At 37.1% G+C, this 17645-nt stretch overlaps 11 non-coding genes across 11 annotated transcripts; all 11 read right to left on the bottom strand.

Annotated features, from left to right (window-relative positions):
* Window positions 1-1570: 1570 nt before the first annotated feature.
* On the bottom strand, window positions 1571-1642 carry TRNAG-CCC (transfer RNA glycine (anticodon CCC)). The gene has a single exon. It is a non-coding gene; the product is annotated as a tRNA-Gly (tRNA).
* A 1625-nt stretch (window positions 1643-3267) lies between these two features.
* Window positions 3268-3339, bottom strand: TRNAG-CCC (transfer RNA glycine (anticodon CCC)). Its single transcript has one exon. It is a non-coding gene; the product is annotated as a tRNA-Gly (tRNA).
* Window positions 3340-4964: 1625 nt separating this feature from the next.
* TRNAG-CCC (transfer RNA glycine (anticodon CCC)) lies at window positions 4965-5036 on the bottom strand. The gene has a single exon. It is a non-coding gene; the product is annotated as a tRNA-Gly (tRNA).
* A 1625-nt stretch (window positions 5037-6661) lies between these two features.
* TRNAG-CCC (transfer RNA glycine (anticodon CCC)) lies at window positions 6662-6733 on the bottom strand. The gene has a single exon. It is a non-coding gene; the product is annotated as a tRNA-Gly (tRNA).
* A 2472-nt stretch (window positions 6734-9205) lies between these two features.
* TRNAG-CCC (transfer RNA glycine (anticodon CCC)) lies at window positions 9206-9277 on the bottom strand. The gene has a single exon. It is a non-coding gene; the product is annotated as a tRNA-Gly (tRNA).
* Window positions 9278-10061: 784 nt separating this feature from the next.
* On the bottom strand, window positions 10062-10133 carry TRNAG-CCC (transfer RNA glycine (anticodon CCC)). Its single transcript has one exon. It is a non-coding gene; the product is annotated as a tRNA-Gly (tRNA).
* Window positions 10134-11761: 1628 nt separating this feature from the next.
* TRNAG-CCC (transfer RNA glycine (anticodon CCC)) lies at window positions 11762-11833 on the bottom strand. The gene has a single exon. It is a non-coding gene; the product is annotated as a tRNA-Gly (tRNA).
* Window positions 11834-12617: 784 nt separating this feature from the next.
* Window positions 12618-12689, bottom strand: TRNAG-CCC (transfer RNA glycine (anticodon CCC)). Its single transcript has one exon. It is a non-coding gene; the product is annotated as a tRNA-Gly (tRNA).
* Window positions 12690-13473: 784 nt separating this feature from the next.
* Window positions 13474-13545, bottom strand: TRNAG-CCC (transfer RNA glycine (anticodon CCC)). Its single transcript has one exon. It is a non-coding gene; the product is annotated as a tRNA-Gly (tRNA).
* Window positions 13546-14329: 784 nt separating this feature from the next.
* On the bottom strand, window positions 14330-14401 carry TRNAG-CCC (transfer RNA glycine (anticodon CCC)). Its single transcript has one exon. It is a non-coding gene; the product is annotated as a tRNA-Gly (tRNA).
* A 1647-nt stretch (window positions 14402-16048) lies between these two features.
* Window positions 16049-16120, bottom strand: TRNAG-CCC (transfer RNA glycine (anticodon CCC)). Its single transcript has one exon. It is a non-coding gene; the product is annotated as a tRNA-Gly (tRNA).
* Window positions 16121-17645: the final 1525 nt, after the last annotated feature.

Below are 17645 nucleotides of genomic sequence, written 5' to 3'. Positions count from 1 at the left end.
TAAAAAAAAGAAAGGACCGAAAATGTTGGGAAAGAGACAATTGCTAAAAAAATTTAGAAAAAGGCAAGGCGTTGTCCAAAACTCAAAAATGAACTTTTTGAATCAAAAAAGGTAGCTAAAGTGTGACAAGGAAGAAAAATCACAGCATAAGTCTTACCGAAAAAAGTTATAAAGATTAAAAACACCACTAAACGCAAAATACAATGAGTTGTTCTAGAATTAAACTATCGCTTATTGTTTGAAAAGCAACTATGCTCACCAAGATGACATCAATGCTTACATCAGCATTGATTCCCAGGCAGTTGACCCTGGTTCGATCCCTGGCCAACTCAGTATTTGAGGGCTTAAACTAGAATTGCTTTGGTATTGCAGATTAACCCTACTAAGTTTTCAGCAACAAAAAGAGTAGAAAACCATCTTTGTTTTATGGTTTAGATGAGAAAGGTGAACAAGCTAAGAAATATTCTCTTTACTTTTTTCTCATTTTGGTGGTTGCTAAACTGTAAGAAGAAAGTTTAATGAGAATAACGAAACACCAAATGAGAAAAACAAGCAATGCGTTGGCCGGGAATCGAAGCCGGGTCAACTGCTTGGAAGGCAGCTATGCTCACCACTATACCACCAACGCTTACGGCAACTTGTTGTGTTTTTACATTTTCTGCAATAACACTACAAAAATTGTCCGCAAAAAGTTTTTCGTGTTAGTAAAAAAAAAAATACCCTTAATTGTTGCCTTGGCCAGGAATCGAGCCTGGGAAGCAGCTATGCTCACCACTATACCACCAACGCATGAGTCCATTTGCTCAACTTTGGTTTTGTCGGTGAAAGTTACTAATGTGTTAACTAAAAAAAAGAAAGGACCGAAAATGTTGGGAAAGAGACAATTGCTAAAAAAATTTAGAAAAAGGCAAGGCGTTGTCCAAAACTCAAAAATGAACTTTTTGAATCAAAAAAGGTAGCTAAAGTGTGACAAGGAAGAAAAATCACAGCATAAGTCTTACCGAAAAAAGTTATAAAGATTAAAAACACCACTAAACGCAAAATACAATGAGTTGTTCTAGAATTAAACTATCGCTTATTGTTTGAAAAGCAACTATGCTCACCAAGATGACATCAATGCTTACATCAGCATTGATTCCCAGGCAGTTGACCCTGGTTCGATCCCTGGCCAACTCAGTATTTGAGGGCTTAAACTAGAATTGCTTTGGTATTGCAGATTAACCCTACTAAGTTTTCAGCAACAAAAAGAGTAGAAAACCATCTTTGTTATATGGTTTAGATGAGAAAGGTGAACAAGCTAAGAAATATTCTCTTTACGTTTTTCTCATTTTGGTGGTTGCTAAACTGTAAGAAGAAAGTTTAATGAGAATAACGAAACACCAAATGAGAAAAACAAGCAATGCGTTGGCCGGGAATCGAAGCCGGGTCAACTGCTTGGAAGGCAGCTATGCTCACCACTATACCACCAACGCTTACGGCAACTTGTGTTTTTACATTTTCTGCAATAACACTACAAAAATTGTCCGCAAAAAGTTTTTCGTGTTAGTAAAAAAAAAATACCCTTAATTGTTGCCTTGGCCAGGAATCGAGCCTGGGTCAACTGCTTGGGAAGCAGCTATGCTCACCACTATACCACCAACGCATGAGTCCATTTGCTCAACTTTGGTTTTGTCGGTGAAAGTTACTAATGTGTTAACTAAAAAAAAGAAAGGACCGAAAATGTTGGGAAAGAGACAATTGCTAAAAAAATTTAGAAAAAGGCAAGGCGTTGTCCAAAACTCAAAAATGAACTTTTTGAATCAAAAAAGGTAGCTAAAGTGTGACAAGGAAGAAAAATCACAGCATAAGTCTTACCGAAAAAAGTTATAAAGATTAAAAACACCACTAAACGCAAAATACAATGAGTTGTTCTAGAATTAAACTATCGCTTATTGTTTGAAAAGCAACTATGCTCACCAAGATGACATCAATGCTTACATCAGCATTGATTCCCAGGCAGTTGACCCTGGTTCGATCCCTGGCCAACTCAGTATTTGAGGGCTTAAACTAGAATTGCTTTGGTATTGCAGATTAACCCTACTAAGTTTTCAGCAACAAAAAGAGTAGAAAACCATCTTTGTTATATGGTTTAGATGAGAAAGGTGAACAAGCTAAGAAATATTCTCTTTACTTTTTTCTCATTTTGGTGGTTGCTAAACTGTAAGAAGAAAGTTTAATGAGAATAACGAAACACCAAATGAGAAAAACAAGCAATGCGTTGGCCGGGAATCGAAGCCGGGTCAACTGCTTGGAAGGCAGCTATGCTCACCACTATACCACCAACGCTTACGGCAACTTGTTGTGTTTTTACATTTTCTGCAATAACACTACAAAAATTGTCCGCAAAAAGTTTTTCGTGTTAGTAAAAAAAAAAATACCCTTAATTGTTGCCTTGGCCAGGAATCGAGCCTGGGAAGCAGCTATGCTCACCACTATACCACCAACGCATGAGTCCATTTGCTCAACTTTGGTTTTGTCGGTGAAAGTTACTAATGTGTTAACTAAAAAAAAGAAAGGACCGAAAATGTTGGGAAAGAGACAATTGCTAAAAAAATTTAGAAAAAGGCAAGGCGTTGTCCAAAACTCAAAAATGAACTTTTTGAATCAAAAAAGGTAGCTAAAGTGTGACAAGGAAGAAAAATCACAGCATAAGTCTTACCGAAAAAAGTTATAAAGATTAAAAACACCACTAAACGCAAAATACAATGAGTTGTTCTAGAATTAAACTATCGCTTATTGTTTGAAAAGCAACTATGCTCACCAAGATGACATCAATGCTTACATCAGCATTGATTCCCAGGCAGTTGACCCTGGTTCGATCCCTGGCCAACTCAGTATTTGAGGGCTTAAACTAGAATTGCTTTGGTATTGCAGATTAACCCTACTAAGTTTTCAGCAACAAAAAGAGTAGAAAACCATCTTTGTTATATGGTTTAGATGAGAAAGGTGAACAAGCTAAGAAATATTCTCTTTACGTTTTTCTCATTTTGGTGGTTGCTAAACTGTAAGAAGAAAGTTTAATGAGAATAACGAAACACCAAATGAGAAAAACAAGCAATGCGTTGGCCGGGAATCGAAGCCGGGTCAACTGCTTGGAAGGCAGCTATGCTCACCACTATACCACCAACGCTTACGGCAACTTGTGTTTTTACATTTTCTGCAATAACACTACAAAAATTGTCCGCAAAAAGTTTTTCGTGTTAGTAAAAAAAAAATACCCTTAATTGTTGCCTTGGCCAGGAATCGAGCCTGGGTCAACTGCTTGGGAAGCAGCTATGCTCACCACTATACCACCAACGCATGAGTCCATTTGCTCAACTTTGGTTTTGTCGGTGAAAGTTACTAATGTGTTAACTAAAAAAAAGAAAGGACCGAAAATGTTGGGAAAGAGACAATTGCTAAAAAAATTTAGAAAAAGGCAAGGCGTTGTCCAAAACTCAAAAATGAACTTTTTGAATCAAAAAAGGTAGCTAAAGTGTGACAAGGAAGAAAAATCACAGCATAAGTCTTACCGAAAAAAGTTATAAAGATTAAAAACACCACTAAACGCAAAATACAATGAGTTGTTCTAGAATTAAACTATCGCTTATTGTTTGAAAAGCAACTATGCTCACCAAGATGACATCAATGCTTACATCAGCATTGATTCCCAGGCAGTTGACCCTGGTTCGATCCCTGGCCAACTCAGTATTTGAGGGCTTAAACTAGAATTGCTTTGGTATTGCAGATTAACCCTACTAAGTTTTCAGCAACAAAAAGAGTAGAAAACCATCTTTGTTTTATGGTTTAGATGAGAAAGGTGAACAAGCTAAGAAATATTCTCTTTACTTTTTTCTCATTTTGGTGGTTGCTAAACTGTAAGAAGAAAGTTTAATGAGAATAACGAAACACCAAATGAGAAAAACAAGCAATGCGTTGGCCGGGAATCGAAGCCGGGTCAACTGCTTGGAAGGCAGCTATGCTCACCACTATACCACCAACGCTTACGGCAACTTGTTGTGTTTTTACATTTTCTGCAATAACACTACAAAAATTGTCCGCAAAAAGTTTTTCGTGTTAGTAAAAAAAAAAATACCCTTAATTGTTGCCTTGGCCAGGAATCGAGCCTGGGAAGCAGCTATGCTCACCACTATACCACCAACGCATGAGTCCATTTGCTCAACTTTGGTTTTGTCGGTGAAAGTTACTAATGTGTTAACTAAAAAAAAGAAAGGACCGAAAATGTTGGGAAAGAGACAATTGCTAAAAAAATTTAGAAAAAGGCAAGGCGTTGTCCAAAACTCAAAAATGAACTTTTTGAATCAAAAAAGGTAGCTAAAGTGTGACAAGGAAGAAAAATCACAGCATAAGTCTTACCGAAAAAAGTTATAAAGATTAAAAACACCACTAAACGCAAAATACAATGAGTTGTTCTAGAATTAAACTATCGCTTATTGTTTGAAAAGCAACTATGCTCACCAAGATGACATCAATGCTTACATCAGCATTGATTCCCAGGCAGTTGACCCTGGTTCGATCCCTGGCCAACTCAGTATTTGAGGGCTTAAACTAGAATTGCTTTGGTATTGCAGATTAACCCTACTAAGTTTTCAGCAACAAAAAGAGTAGAAAACCATCTTTGTTATATGGTTTAGATGAGAAAGGTGAACAAGCTAAGAAATATTCTCTTTACGTTTTTCTCATTTTGGTGGTTGCTAAACTGTAAGAAGAAAGTTTAATGAGAATAACGAAACACCAAATGAGAAAAACAAGCAATGCGTTGGCCGGGAATCGAAGCCGGGTCAACTGCTTGGAAGGCAGCTATGCTCACCACTATACCACCAACGCTTACGGCAACTTGTGTTTTTACATTTTCTGCAATAACACTACAAAAATTGTCCGCAAAAAGTTTTTCGTGTTAGTAAAAAAAAAATACCCTTAATTGTTGCCTTGGCCAGGAATCGAGCCTGGGTCAACTGCTTGGGAAGCAGCTATGCTCACCACTATACCACCAACGCATGAGTCCATTTGCTCAACTTTGGTTTTGTCGGTGAAAGTTACTAATGTGTTAACTAAAAAAAAGAAAGGACCGAAAATGTTGGGAAAGAGACAATTGCTAAAAAAATTTAGAAAAAGGCAAGGCGTTGTCCAAAACTCAAAAATGAACTTTTTGAATCAAAAAAGGTAGCTAAAGTGTGACAAGGAAGAAAAATCACAGCATAAGTCTTACCGAAAAAAGTTATAAAGATTAAAAACACCACTAAACGCAAAATACAATGAGTTGTTCTAGAATTAAACTATCGCTTATTGTTTGAAAAGCAACTATGCTCACCAAGATGACATCAATGCTTACATCAGCATTGATTCCCAGGCAGTTGACCCTGGTTCGATCCCTGGCCAACTCAGTATTTGAGGGCTTAAACTAGAATTGCTTTGGTATTGCAGATTAACCCTACTAAGTTTTCAGCAACAAAAAGAGTAGAAAACCATCTTTGTTATATGGTTTAGATGAGAAAGGTGAACAAGCTAAGAAATATTCTCTTTACTTTTTTCTCATTTTGGTGGTTGCTAAACTGTAAGAAGAAAGTTTAATGAGAATAACGAAACACCAAATGAGAAAAACAAGCAATGCGTTGGCCGGGAATCGAAGCCGGGTCAACTGCTTGGAAGGCAGCTATGCTCACCACTATACCACCAACGCTTACGGCAACTTGTTGTGTTTTTACATTTTCTGCAATAACACTACAAAAATTGTCCGCAAAAAGTTTTTCGTGTTAGTAAAAAAAAAAATACCCTTAATTGTTGCCTTGGCCAGGAATCGAGCCTGGGAAGCAGCTATGCTCACCACTATACCACCAACGCATGAGTCCATTTGCTCAACTTTGGTTTTGTCGGTGAAAGTTACTAATGTGTTAACTAAAAAAAAGAAAGGACCGAAAATGTTGGGAAAGAGACAATTGCTAAAAAAATTTAGAAAAAGGCAAGGCGTTGTCCAAAACTCAAAAATGAACTTTTTGAATCAAAAAAGGTAGCTAAAGTGTGACAAGGAAGAAAAATCACAGCATAAGTCTTACCGAAAAAAGTTATAAAGATTAAAAACACCACTAAACGCAAAATACAATGAGTTGTTCTAGAATTAAACTATCGCTTATTGTTTGAAAAGCAACTATGCTCACCAAGATGACATCAATGCTTACATCAGCATTGATTCCCAGGCAGTTGACCCTGGTTCGATCCCTGGCCAACTCAGTATTTGAGGGCTTAAACTAGAATTGCTTTGGTATTGCAGATTAACCCTACTAAGTTTTCAGCAACAAAAAGAGTAGAAAACCATCTTTGTTATATGGTTTAGATGAGAAAGGTGAACAAGCTAAGAAATATTCTCTTTACGTTTTTCTCATTTTGGTGGTTGCTAAACTGTAAGAAGAAAGTTTAATGAGAATAACGAAACACCAAATGAGAAAAACAAGCAATGCGTTGGCCGGGAATCGAAGCCGGGTCAACTGCTTGGAAGGCAGCTATGCTCACCACTATACCACCAACGCTTACGGCAACTTGTGTTTTTACATTTTCTGCAATAACACTACAAAAATTGTCCGCAAAAAGTTTTTCGTGTTAGTAAAAAAAAAATACCCTTAATTGTTGCCTTGGCCAGGAATCGAGCCTGGGTCAACTGCTTGGGAAGCAGCTATGCTCACCACTATACCACCAACGCATGAGTCCATTTGCTCAACTTTGGTTTTGTCGGTGAAAGTTACTAATGTGTTAACTAAAAAAAAGAAAGGACCGAAAATGTTGGGAAAGAGACAATTGCTAAAAAAATTTAGAAAAAGGCAAGGCGTTGTCCAAAACTCAAAAATGAACTTTTTGAATCAAAAAAGGTAGCTAAAGTGTGACAAGGAAGAAAAATCACAGCATAAGTCTTACCGAAAAAAGTTATAAAGATTAAAAACACCACTAAACGCAAAATACAATGAGTTGTTCTAGAATTAAACTATCGCTTATTGTTTGAAAAGCAACTATGCTCACCAAGATGACATCAATGCTTACATCAGCATTGATTCCCAGGCAGTTGACCCTGGTTCGATCCCTGGCCAACTCAGTATTTGAGGGCTTAAACTAGAATTGCTTTGGTATTGCAGATTAACCCTACTAAGTTTTCAGCAACAAAAAGAGTAGAAAACCATCTTTGTTATATGGTTTAGATGAGAAAGGTGAACAAGCTAAGAAATATTCTCTTTACTTTTTTCTCATTTTGGTGGTTGCTAAACTGTAAGAAGAAAGTTTAATGAGAATAACGAAACACCAAATGAGAAAAACAAGCAATGCGTTGGCCGGGAATCGAAGCCGGGTCAACTGCTTGGAAGGCAGCTATGCTCACCACTATACCACCAACGCTTACGGCAACTTGTTGTGTTTTTACATTTTCTGCAATAACACTACAAAAATTGTCCGCAAAAAGTTTTTCGTGTTAGTAAAAAAAAAAATACCCTTAATTGTTGCCTTGGCCAGGAATCGAGCCTGGGAAGCAGCTATGCTCACCACTATACCACCAACGCATGAGTCCATTTGCTCAACTTTGGTTTTGTCGGTGAAAGTTACTAATGTGTTAACTAAAAAAAAGAAAGGACCGAAAATGTTGGGAAAGAGACAATTGCTAAAAAAATTTAGAAAAAGGCAAGGCGTTGTCCAAAACTCAAAAATGAACTTTTTGAATCAAAAAAGGTAGCTAAAGTGTGACAAGGAAGAAAAATCACAGCATAAGTCTTACCGAAAAAAGTTATAAAGATTAAAAACACCACTAAACGCAAAATACAATGAGTTGTTCTAGAATTAAACTATCGCTTATTGTTTGAAAAGCAACTATGCTCACCAAGATGACATCAATGCTTACATCAGCATTGATTCCCAGGCAGTTGACCCTGGTTCGATCCCTGGCCAACTCAGTATTTGAGGGCTTAAACTAGAATTGCTTTGGTATTGCAGATTAACCCTACTAAGTTTTCAGCAACAAAAAGAGTAGAAAACCATCTTTGTTATATGGTTTAGATGAGAAAGGTGAACAAGCTAAGAAATATTCTCTTTACTTTTTTCTCATTTTGGTGGTTGCTAAACTGTAAGAAGAAAGTTTAATGAGAATAACGAAACACCAAATGAGAAAAACAAGCAATGCGTTGGCCGGGAATCGAAGCCGGGTCAACTGCTTGGAAGGCAGCTATGCTCACCACTATACCACCAACGCTTACGGCAACTTGTTGTGTTTTTACATTTTCTGCAATAACACTACAAAAATTGTCCGCAAAAAGTTTTTCGTGTTAGTAAAAAAAAAAATACCCTTAATTGTTGCCTTGGCCAGGAATCGAGCCTGGGAAGCAGCTATGCTCACCACTATACCACCAACGCATGAGTCCATTTGCTCAACTTTGGTTTTGTCGGTGAAAGTTACTAATGTGTTAACTAAAAAAAAGAAAGGACCGAAAATGTTGGGAAAGAGACAATTGCTAAAAAAATTTAGAAAAAGGCAAGGCGTTGTCCAAAACTCAAAAATGAACTTTTTGAATCAAAAAAGGTAGCTAAAGTGTGACAAGGAAGAAAAATCACAGCATAAGTCTTACCGAAAAAAGTTATAAAGATTAAAAACACCACTAAACGCAAAATACAATGAGTTGTTCTAGAATTAAACTATCGCTTATTGTTTGAAAAGCAACTATGCTCACCAAGATGACATCAATGCTTACATCAGCATTGATTCCCAGGCAGTTGACCCTGGTTCGATCCCTGGCCAACTCAGTATTTGAGGGCTTAAACTAGAATTGCTTTGGTATTGCAGATTAACCCTACTAAGTTTTCAGCAACAAAAAGAGTAGAAAACCATCTTTGTTATATGGTTTAGATGAGAAAGGTGAACAAGCTAAGAAATATTCTCTTTACTTTTTTCTCATTTTGGTGGTTGCTAAACTGTAAGAAGAAAGTTTAATGAGAATAACGAAACACCAAATGAGAAAAACAAGCAATGCGTTGGCCGGGAATCGAAGCCGGGTCAACTGCTTGGAAGGCAGCTATGCTCACCACTATACCACCAACGCTTACGGCAACTTGTGTTTTTACATTTTCTGCAATAACACTACAAAAATTGTCCGCAAAAAGTTTTTCGTGTTAGTAAAAAAAACAAAATACCCTTAATTGTTGCCTTGGCCGGGAATCGAACCCGGGTCAACTGCTTGGGAAGCAGCTATGCTCACCACTATACCACCAACGCATGAGTCCATTTGCTCAACTTTGGTTTTGTCGGTGAAAGTTACTAATGTGTTAACTAAAAAAAAGAAAGGACCGAAAATGTTGGGAAAGAGACAATTGCTAAAAAAATTTAGAAAAAGGCAAGGCGTTGTCCAAAACTCAAAAATGAACTTTTTGAATCAAAAAAGGTAGCTAAAGTGTGACAAGGAAGAAAAATCACAGCATAAGTCTTACCGAAAAAAGTTATAAAGATTAAAAACACCACTAAACGCAAAATACAATGAGTTGTTCTAGAATTAAACTATCGCTTATTGTTTGAAAAGCAACTATGCTCACCAAGATGACATCAATGCTTACATCAGCATTGATTCCCAGGCAGTTGACCCTGGTTCGATCCCTGGCCAACTCAGTATTTGAGGGCTTAAACTAGAATTGCTTTGGTATTGCAGATTAACCCTACTAAGTTTTCAGCAACAAAAAGAGTAGAAAACCATCTTTGTTATATGGTTTAGATGAGAAAGGTGAACAAGCTAAGAAATATTCTCTTTACTTTTTTCTCATTTTGGTGGTTGCTAAACTGTAAGAAGAAAGTTTAATGAGAATAACGAAACACCAAATGAGAAAAACAAGCAATGCGTTGGCCGGGAATCGAAGCCGGGTCAACTGCTTGGAAGGCAGCTATGCTCACCACTATACCACCAACGCTTACGGCAACTTGTGTTTTTACATTTTCTGCAATAACACTACAAAAATTGTCCGCAAAAAGTTTTTCGTGTTAGTAAAAAAAACAAAATACCCTTAATTGTTGCCTTGGCCGGGAATCGAACCCGGGTCAACTGCTTGGGAAGCAGCTATGCTCACCACTATACCACCAACGCATGAGTCCATTTGCTCAACTTTGGTTTTGTCGGTGAAAGTTACTAATGTGTTAACTAAAAAAAAGAAAGGACCGAAAATGTTGGGAAAGAGACAATTGCTAAAAAAATTTAGAAAAAGGCAAGGCGTTGTCCAAAACTCAAAAATGAACTTTTTGAATCAAAAAAGGTAGCTAAAGTGTGACAAGGAAGAAAAATCACAGCATAAGTCTTACCGAAAAAAGTTATAAAGATTAAAAACACCACTAAACGCAAAATACAATGAGTTGTTCTAGAATTAAACTATCGCTTATTGTTTGAAAAGCAACTATGCTCACCAAGATGACATCAATGCTTACATCAGCATTGATTCCCAGGCAGTTGACCCTGGTTCGATCCCTGGCCAACTCAGTATTTGAGGGCTTAAACTAGAATTGCTTTGGTATTGCAGATTAACCCTACTAAGTTTTCAGCAACAAAAAGAGTAGAAAACCATCTTTGTTATATGGTTTAGATGAGAAAGGTGAACAAGCTAAGAAATATTCTCTTTACTTTTTTCTCATTTTGGTGGTTGCTAAACTGTAAGAAGAAAGTTTAATGAGAATAACGAAACACCAAATGAGAAAAACAAGCAATGCGTTGGCCGGGAATCGAAGCCGGGTCAACTGCTTGGAAGGCAGCTATGCTCACCACTATACCACCAACGCTTACGGCAACTTGTTGTGTTTTTACATTTTCTGCAATAACACTACAAAAATTGTCCGCAAAAAGTTTTTCGTGTTAGTAAAAAAAAAAATACCCTTAATTGTTGCCTTGGCCAGGAATCGAGCCTGGGAAGCAGCTATGCTCACCACTATACCACCAACGCATGAGTCCATTTGCTCAACTTTGGTTTTGTCGGTGAAAGTTACTAATGTGTTAACTAAAAAAAAGAAAGGACCGAAAATGTTGGGAAAGAGACAATTGCTAAAAAAATTTAGAAAAAGGCAAGGCGTTGTCCAAAACTCAAAAATGAACTTTTTGAATCAAAAAAGGTAGCTAAAGTGTGACAAGGAAGAAAAATCACAGCATAAGTCTTACCGAAAAAAGTTATAAAGATTAAAAACACCACTAAACGCAAAATACAATGAGTTGTTCTAGAATTAAACTATCGCTTATTGTTTGAAAAGCAACTATGCTCACCAAGATGACATCAATGCTTACATCAGCATTGATTCCCAGGCAGTTGACCCTGGTTCGATCCCTGGCCAACTCAGTATTTGAGGGCTTAAACTAGAATTGCTTTGGTATTGCAGATTAACCCTACTAAGTTTTCAGCAACAAAAAGAGTAGAAAACCATCTTTGTTATATGGTTTAGATGAGAAAGGTGAACAAGCTAAGAAATATTCTCTTTACTTTTTTCTCATTTTGGTGGTTGCTAAACTGTAAGAAGAAAGTTTAATGAGAATAACGAAACACCAAATGAGAAAAACAAGCAATGCGTTGGCCGGGAATCGAAGCCGGGTCAACTGCTTGGAAGGCAGCTATGCTCACCACTATACCACCAACGCTTACGGCAACTTGTGTTTTTACATTTTCTGCAATAACACTACAAAAATTGTCCGCAAAAAGTTTTTCGTGTTAGTAAAAAAAACAAAATACCCTTAATTGTTGCCTTGGCCGGGAATCGAACCCGGGTCAACTGCTTGGGAAGCAGCTATGCTCACCACTATACCACCAACGCATGAGTCCATTTGCTCAACTTTGGTTTTGTCGGTGAAAGTTACTAATGTGTTAACTAAAAAAAAGAAAGGACCGAAAATGTTGGGAAAGAGACAATTGCTAAAAAAATTTAGAAAAAGGCAAGGCGTTGTCCAAAACTCAAAAATGAACTTTTTGAATCAAAAAAGGTAGCTAAAGTGTGACAAGGAAGAAAAATCACAGCATAAGTCTTACCGAAAAAAGTTATAAAGATTAAAAACACCACTAAACGCAAAATACAATGAGTTGTTCTAGAATTAAACTATCGCTTATTGTTTGAAAAGCAACTATGCTCACCAAGATGACATCAATGCTTACATCAGCATTGATTCCCAGGCAGTTGACCCTGGTTCGATCCCTGGCCAACTCAGTATTTGAGGGCTTAAACTAGAATTGCTTTGGTATTGCAGATTAACCCTACTAAGTTTTCAGCAACAAAAAGAGTAGAAAACCATCTTTGTTATATGGTTTAGATGAGAAAGGTGAACAAGCTAAGAAATATTCTCTTTACTTTTTTCTCATTTTGGTGGTTGCTAAACTGTAAGAAGAAAGTTTAATGAGAATAACGAAACACCAAATGAGAAAAACAAGCAATGCGTTGGCCGGGAATCGAAGCCGGGTCAACTGCTTGGAAGGCAGCTATGCTCACCACTATACCACCAACGCTTACGGCAACTTGTATTTTTACATTTTCTGCAATAACACTACAAAAATTGTCCGCAAAAAGTTTTTCGTGTTAGTAAAAAAAACAAAATACCCTTAATTGTTGCCTTGGCCGGGAATCGAACCCGGGTCAACTGCTTGGGAAGCAGCTATGCTCACCACTATACTACCAACGCATGAGTCCATTTGCTCAACTTTGGTTTTGTCGGTGAAAGTTACTAATGTGTTAACTAAAAAAAAGAAAGGACCGAAAATGTTGGGAAAGAGACAATTGCTAAAAAAATTTAGAAAAAGGCAAGGCGTTGTCCAAAACTCAAAAATGAACTTTTTGAATCAAAAAAGGTAGCTAAAGTGTGACAAGGAAGAAAAATCACAGCATAAGTCTTACCGAAAAAAGTTATAAAGATTAAAAACACCACTAAACGCAAAATACAATGAGTTGTTCTAGAATTAAACTATCGCTTATTGTTTGAAAAGCAACTATGCTCACCAAGATGACATCAATGCTTACATCAGCATTGATTCCCAGGCAGTTGACCCTGGTTCGATCCCTGGCCAACTCAGTATTTGAGGGCTTAAACTAGAATTGCTTTGGTATTGCAGATTAACCCTACTAAGTTTTCAGCAACAAAAAGAGTAGAAAACCATCTTTGTTATATGGTTTAGATGAGAAAGGTGAACAAGCTAAGAAATATTCTCTTTACTTTTTTCTCATTTTGGTGGTTGCTAAACTGTAAGAAGAAAGTTTAATGAGAATAACGAAACACCAAATGAGAAAAACAAGCAATGCGTTGGCCGGGAATCGAAGCCGGGTCAACTGCTTGGAAGGCAGCTATGCTCACCACTATACCACCAACGCTTACGGCAACTTGTGTTTTTACATTTTCTGCAATAACACTACAAAAATTGTCCGCAAAAAGTTTTTCGTGTTAGTAAAAAAAACAAAATACCCTTAATTGTTGCCTTGGCCGGGAATCGAACCCGGGTCAACTGCTTGGGAAGCAGCTATGCTCACCACTATACCACCAACGCATGAGTCCATTTGCTCAACTTTGGTTTTGTCGGTGAAAGTTACTAATGTGTTAACTAAAAAAAAGAAAGGACCGAAAATGTTGGGAAAGAGACAATTGCTAAAAAAATTTAGAAAAAGGCAAGGCGTTGTCCAAAACTCAAAAATGAACTTTTTGAATCAAAAAAGGTAGCTAAAGTGTGACAAGGAAGAAAAATCACAGCATAAGTCTTACCGAAAAAAGTTATAAAGATTAAAAACACCACTAAACGCAAAATACAATGAGTTGTTCTAGAATTAAACTATCGCTTATTGTTTGAAAAGCAACTATGCTCACCAAGATGACATCAATGCTTACATCAGCATTGATTCCCAGGCAGTTGACCCTGGTTTGATCCCTGGCCAACTCAGTATTTGAGGGCTTAAACTAGAATTGCTTTGGTATTGCAGATTAACCCTACTAAGTTTTCAGCAACAAAAAGAGTAGAAAACCATCTTTGTTATATGGTTTAGATGAGAAAGGTGAACAAGCTAAGAAATATTCTCTTTACTTTTTTCTCATTTTGGTGGTTGCTAAACTGTAAGAAGAAAGTTTAATGAGAATAACGAAACACCAAATGAGAAAAACAAGCAATGCGTTGGCCGGGAATCGAAGCCGGGTCAACTGCTTGGAAGGCAGCTATGCTCACCACTATACCACCAACGCTTACGGCAACTTGTGTTTTTACATTTTCTGCAATAACACTACAAAAATTGTCCGCAAAAAGTTTTTCGTGTTAGTAAAAAAAACAAAATACCCTTAATTGTTGCCTTGGCCGGGAATCGAACCCGGGTCAACTGCTTGGGAAGCAGCTATGCTCACCACTATACTACCAACGCATGAGTCCATTTGCTCAACTTTGGTTTTGTCGGTGAAAGTTACTAATGTGTTAACTAAAAAAAAGAAAGGACCGAAAATGTTGGGAAAGAGACAATTGCTAAAAAAATTTAGAAAAAGGCAAGGCGTTGTCCAAAACTCAAAAATGAACTTTTTGAATCAAAAAAGGTAGCTAAAGTGTGACAAGGAAGAAAAATCACAGCATAAGTCTTACCGAAAAAAGTTATAAAGATTAAAAACACCACTAAACGCAAAATACAATGAGTTGTTCTAGAATTAAACTATCGCTTATTGTTTGAAAAGCAACTATGCTCACCAAGATGACATCAATGCTTACATCAGCATTGATTCCCAGGCAGTTGACCCTGGTTCGATCCCTGGCCAACTCAGTATTTGAGGGCTTAAACTAGAATTGCTTTGGTATTGCAGATTAACCCTACTAAGTTTTCAGCAACAAAAAGAGTAGAAAACCATCTTTGTTATATGGTTTAGATGAGAAAGGTGAACAAGCTAAGAAATATTCTCTTTACTTTTTTCTCATTTTGGTGGTTGCTAAACTGTAAGAAGAAAGTTTAATGAGAATAACGAAACACCAAATGAGAAAAACAAGCAATGCGTTGGCCGGGAATCGAAGCCGGGTCAACTGCTTGGAAGGCAGCTATGCTCACCACTATACCACCAACGCTTACGGCAACTTGTGTTTTTACATTTTCTGCAATAACACTACAAAAATTGTCCGCAAAAAGTTTTTCGTGTTAGTAAAAAAAACAAAATACCCTTAATTGTTGCCTTGGCCGGGAATCGAACCCGGGTCAACTGCTTGGGAAGCAGCTATGCTCACCACTATACCATTTGCTCAACTTTGGTTTTGCTCAACTTTGCTCAACTTTGGTTTTGTCGGTGAAAGTTACTAATGTGTTAACTAAAAAAAAGAAAGGACCGAAAATGTTGGGAAAGAGACAATTGCTAAAAAAATTTAGAAAAAGGCAAGGCGTTGTCCAAAACTCAAAAATGAACTTTTTGAATCAAAAAAGGTAGCTAAAGTGTGACAAGGAAGAAAAATCACAGCATAAGTCTTACCGAAAAAAGTTATAAAGATTAAAAACACCACTAAACGCAAAATACAATGAGTTGTTCTAGAATTAAACTATCGCTTATTGTTTGAAAAGCAACTATGCTCACCAAGATGACATCAATGCTTACATCAGCATTGATTCCCAGGCAGTTGACCCTGGTTCGATCCCTGGCCAACTCAGTATTTGAGGGCTTAAACTAGAATTGCTTTGGTATTGCAGATTAACCCTACTAAGTTTTCAGCAACAAAAAGAGTAGAAAACCATCTTTGTTATATGGTTTAGATGAGAAAGGTGAACAAGCTAAGAAATATTCTCTTTACTTTTTTCTCATTTTGGTGGTTGCTAAACTGTAAGAAGAAAGTTTAATGAGAATAACGAAACACCAAATGAGAAAAACAAGCAATGCGTTGGCCGGGAATCGAAGCCGGGTCAACTGCTTGGAAGGCAGCTATGCTCACCACTATACCACCAACGCTTACGGCAACTTGTGTTTTTACATTTTCTGCAATAACACTACAAAAATTGTCCGCAAAAAGTTTTTCGTGTTAGTAAAAAAAAAATACCCTTAATTGTTGCCTTGGCCAGGAATCGAGCCTGGGTCAACTGCTTGGGAAGCAGCTATGCTCACCACTATACCACCAACGCATGAGTCCATTTGCTCAACTTTGGTTTTGTCGGTGAAAGTTACTAATGTGTTAACTAAAAAAAAGAAAGGACCGAAAATGTTGGGAAAGAGACAATTGCTAAAAAAATTTAGAAAAAGGCAAGGCGTTGTCCAAAACTCAAAAATGAACTTTTTGAATCAAAAAAGGTAGCTAAAGTGTGACAAGGAAGAAAAATCACAGCATAAGTCTTACCGAAAAAAGTTATAAAGATTAAAAACACCACTAAACGCAAAATACAATGAGTTGTTCTAGAATTAAACTATCGCTTATTGTTTGAAAAAGCAACTATGCTCACCAAGATGACATCAATGCTTACATCAGCATTGATTCCCAGGCAGTTGACCCTGGTTCGATCCCTGGCCAACTCAGTATTTGAGGGCTTAAACTAGAATTGCTTTGGTATTGCAGATTAACCCTACTAAGTTTTCAGCAACAAAAAGAGTAGAAAACCATCTTTGTTTTATGGTTTAGATGAGAAAGGTGAACAAGCTAAGAAATATTCTCTTTACTTTTTTCTCATTTTGGTGGTTGCTAAACTGTAAGAAGAAAGTTTAATGAGAATAACGAAACACCAAATGAGAAAAACAAGCAATGCGTTGGCCGGGAATCGAAGCCGGGTCAACTGCTTGGAAGGCAGCTATGCTCACCACTATACCACCAACGCTTACGGCAACTTGTTGTGTTTTTACATTTTCTGCAATAACACTACAAAAATTGTCCGCAAAAAGTTTTTCGTGTTAGTAAAAAAAAAATACCCTTAATTGTTGCCTTGGCCAGGAATCGAGCCTGGGAAGCAGCTATGTTCACCACTATACCACCAACGCATGAGTCCATTTGCTCAACTTTGGTTTTGTCGGTGAAAGTTACTAATGTGTTAACTAAAAAAAAGAAAGGACCGAAAATGTTGGGAAAGAGACAATTGCTAAAAAAATTTAGAAAAAGGCAAGGCGTTGTCCAAAACTCAAAAATGAACTTTTTGAATCAAAAAAGGTAGCTAAAGTGTGACAAGGAAGAAAAATCACAGCATAAGTCTTACCGAAAAAAGTTATAAAGATTAAAAACACCACTAAACGCAAAATACAATGAGTTGTTCTAGAATTAAACTATCGCTTATTGTTTGAAAAGCAACTATGCTCACCAAGATGACATCAATGCTTACATCAGCATTGATTCCCAGGCAGTTGACCCTGGTTCGATCCCTGGCCAACTCAGTATTTGAGGGCTTAAACTAGAATTGCTTTGGTATTGCAGATTAACCCTACTAAGTTTTCAGCAACAAAAAGAGTAGAAAACCATCTTTGTTATATGGTTTAGATGAGAAAGGTGAACAAGCTAAGAAATATTCTCTTTACGTTTTTCTCATTTTGGTGGTTGCTAAACTGTAAGAAGAAAGTTTAATGAGAATAACGAAACACCAAATGAGAAAAACAAGCAATGCGTTGGCCGGGAATCGAAGCCGGGTCAACTGCTTGGAAGGCAGCTATGCTCACCACTATACCACCAAC

Source organism: Dendrobates tinctorius, unplaced genomic scaffold, assembly GCF_039654945.1.
Source record: "Dendrobates tinctorius isolate UK_male_01 unplaced genomic scaffold, ASM3965494v1 ptg000251l, whole genome shotgun sequence".
NCBI classification, from domain to species: domain Eukaryota; kingdom Metazoa; phylum Chordata; class Amphibia; order Anura; family Dendrobatidae; genus Dendrobates; species Dendrobates tinctorius.
This window is presented reverse-complemented; position numbering and strand designations above follow the sequence as displayed.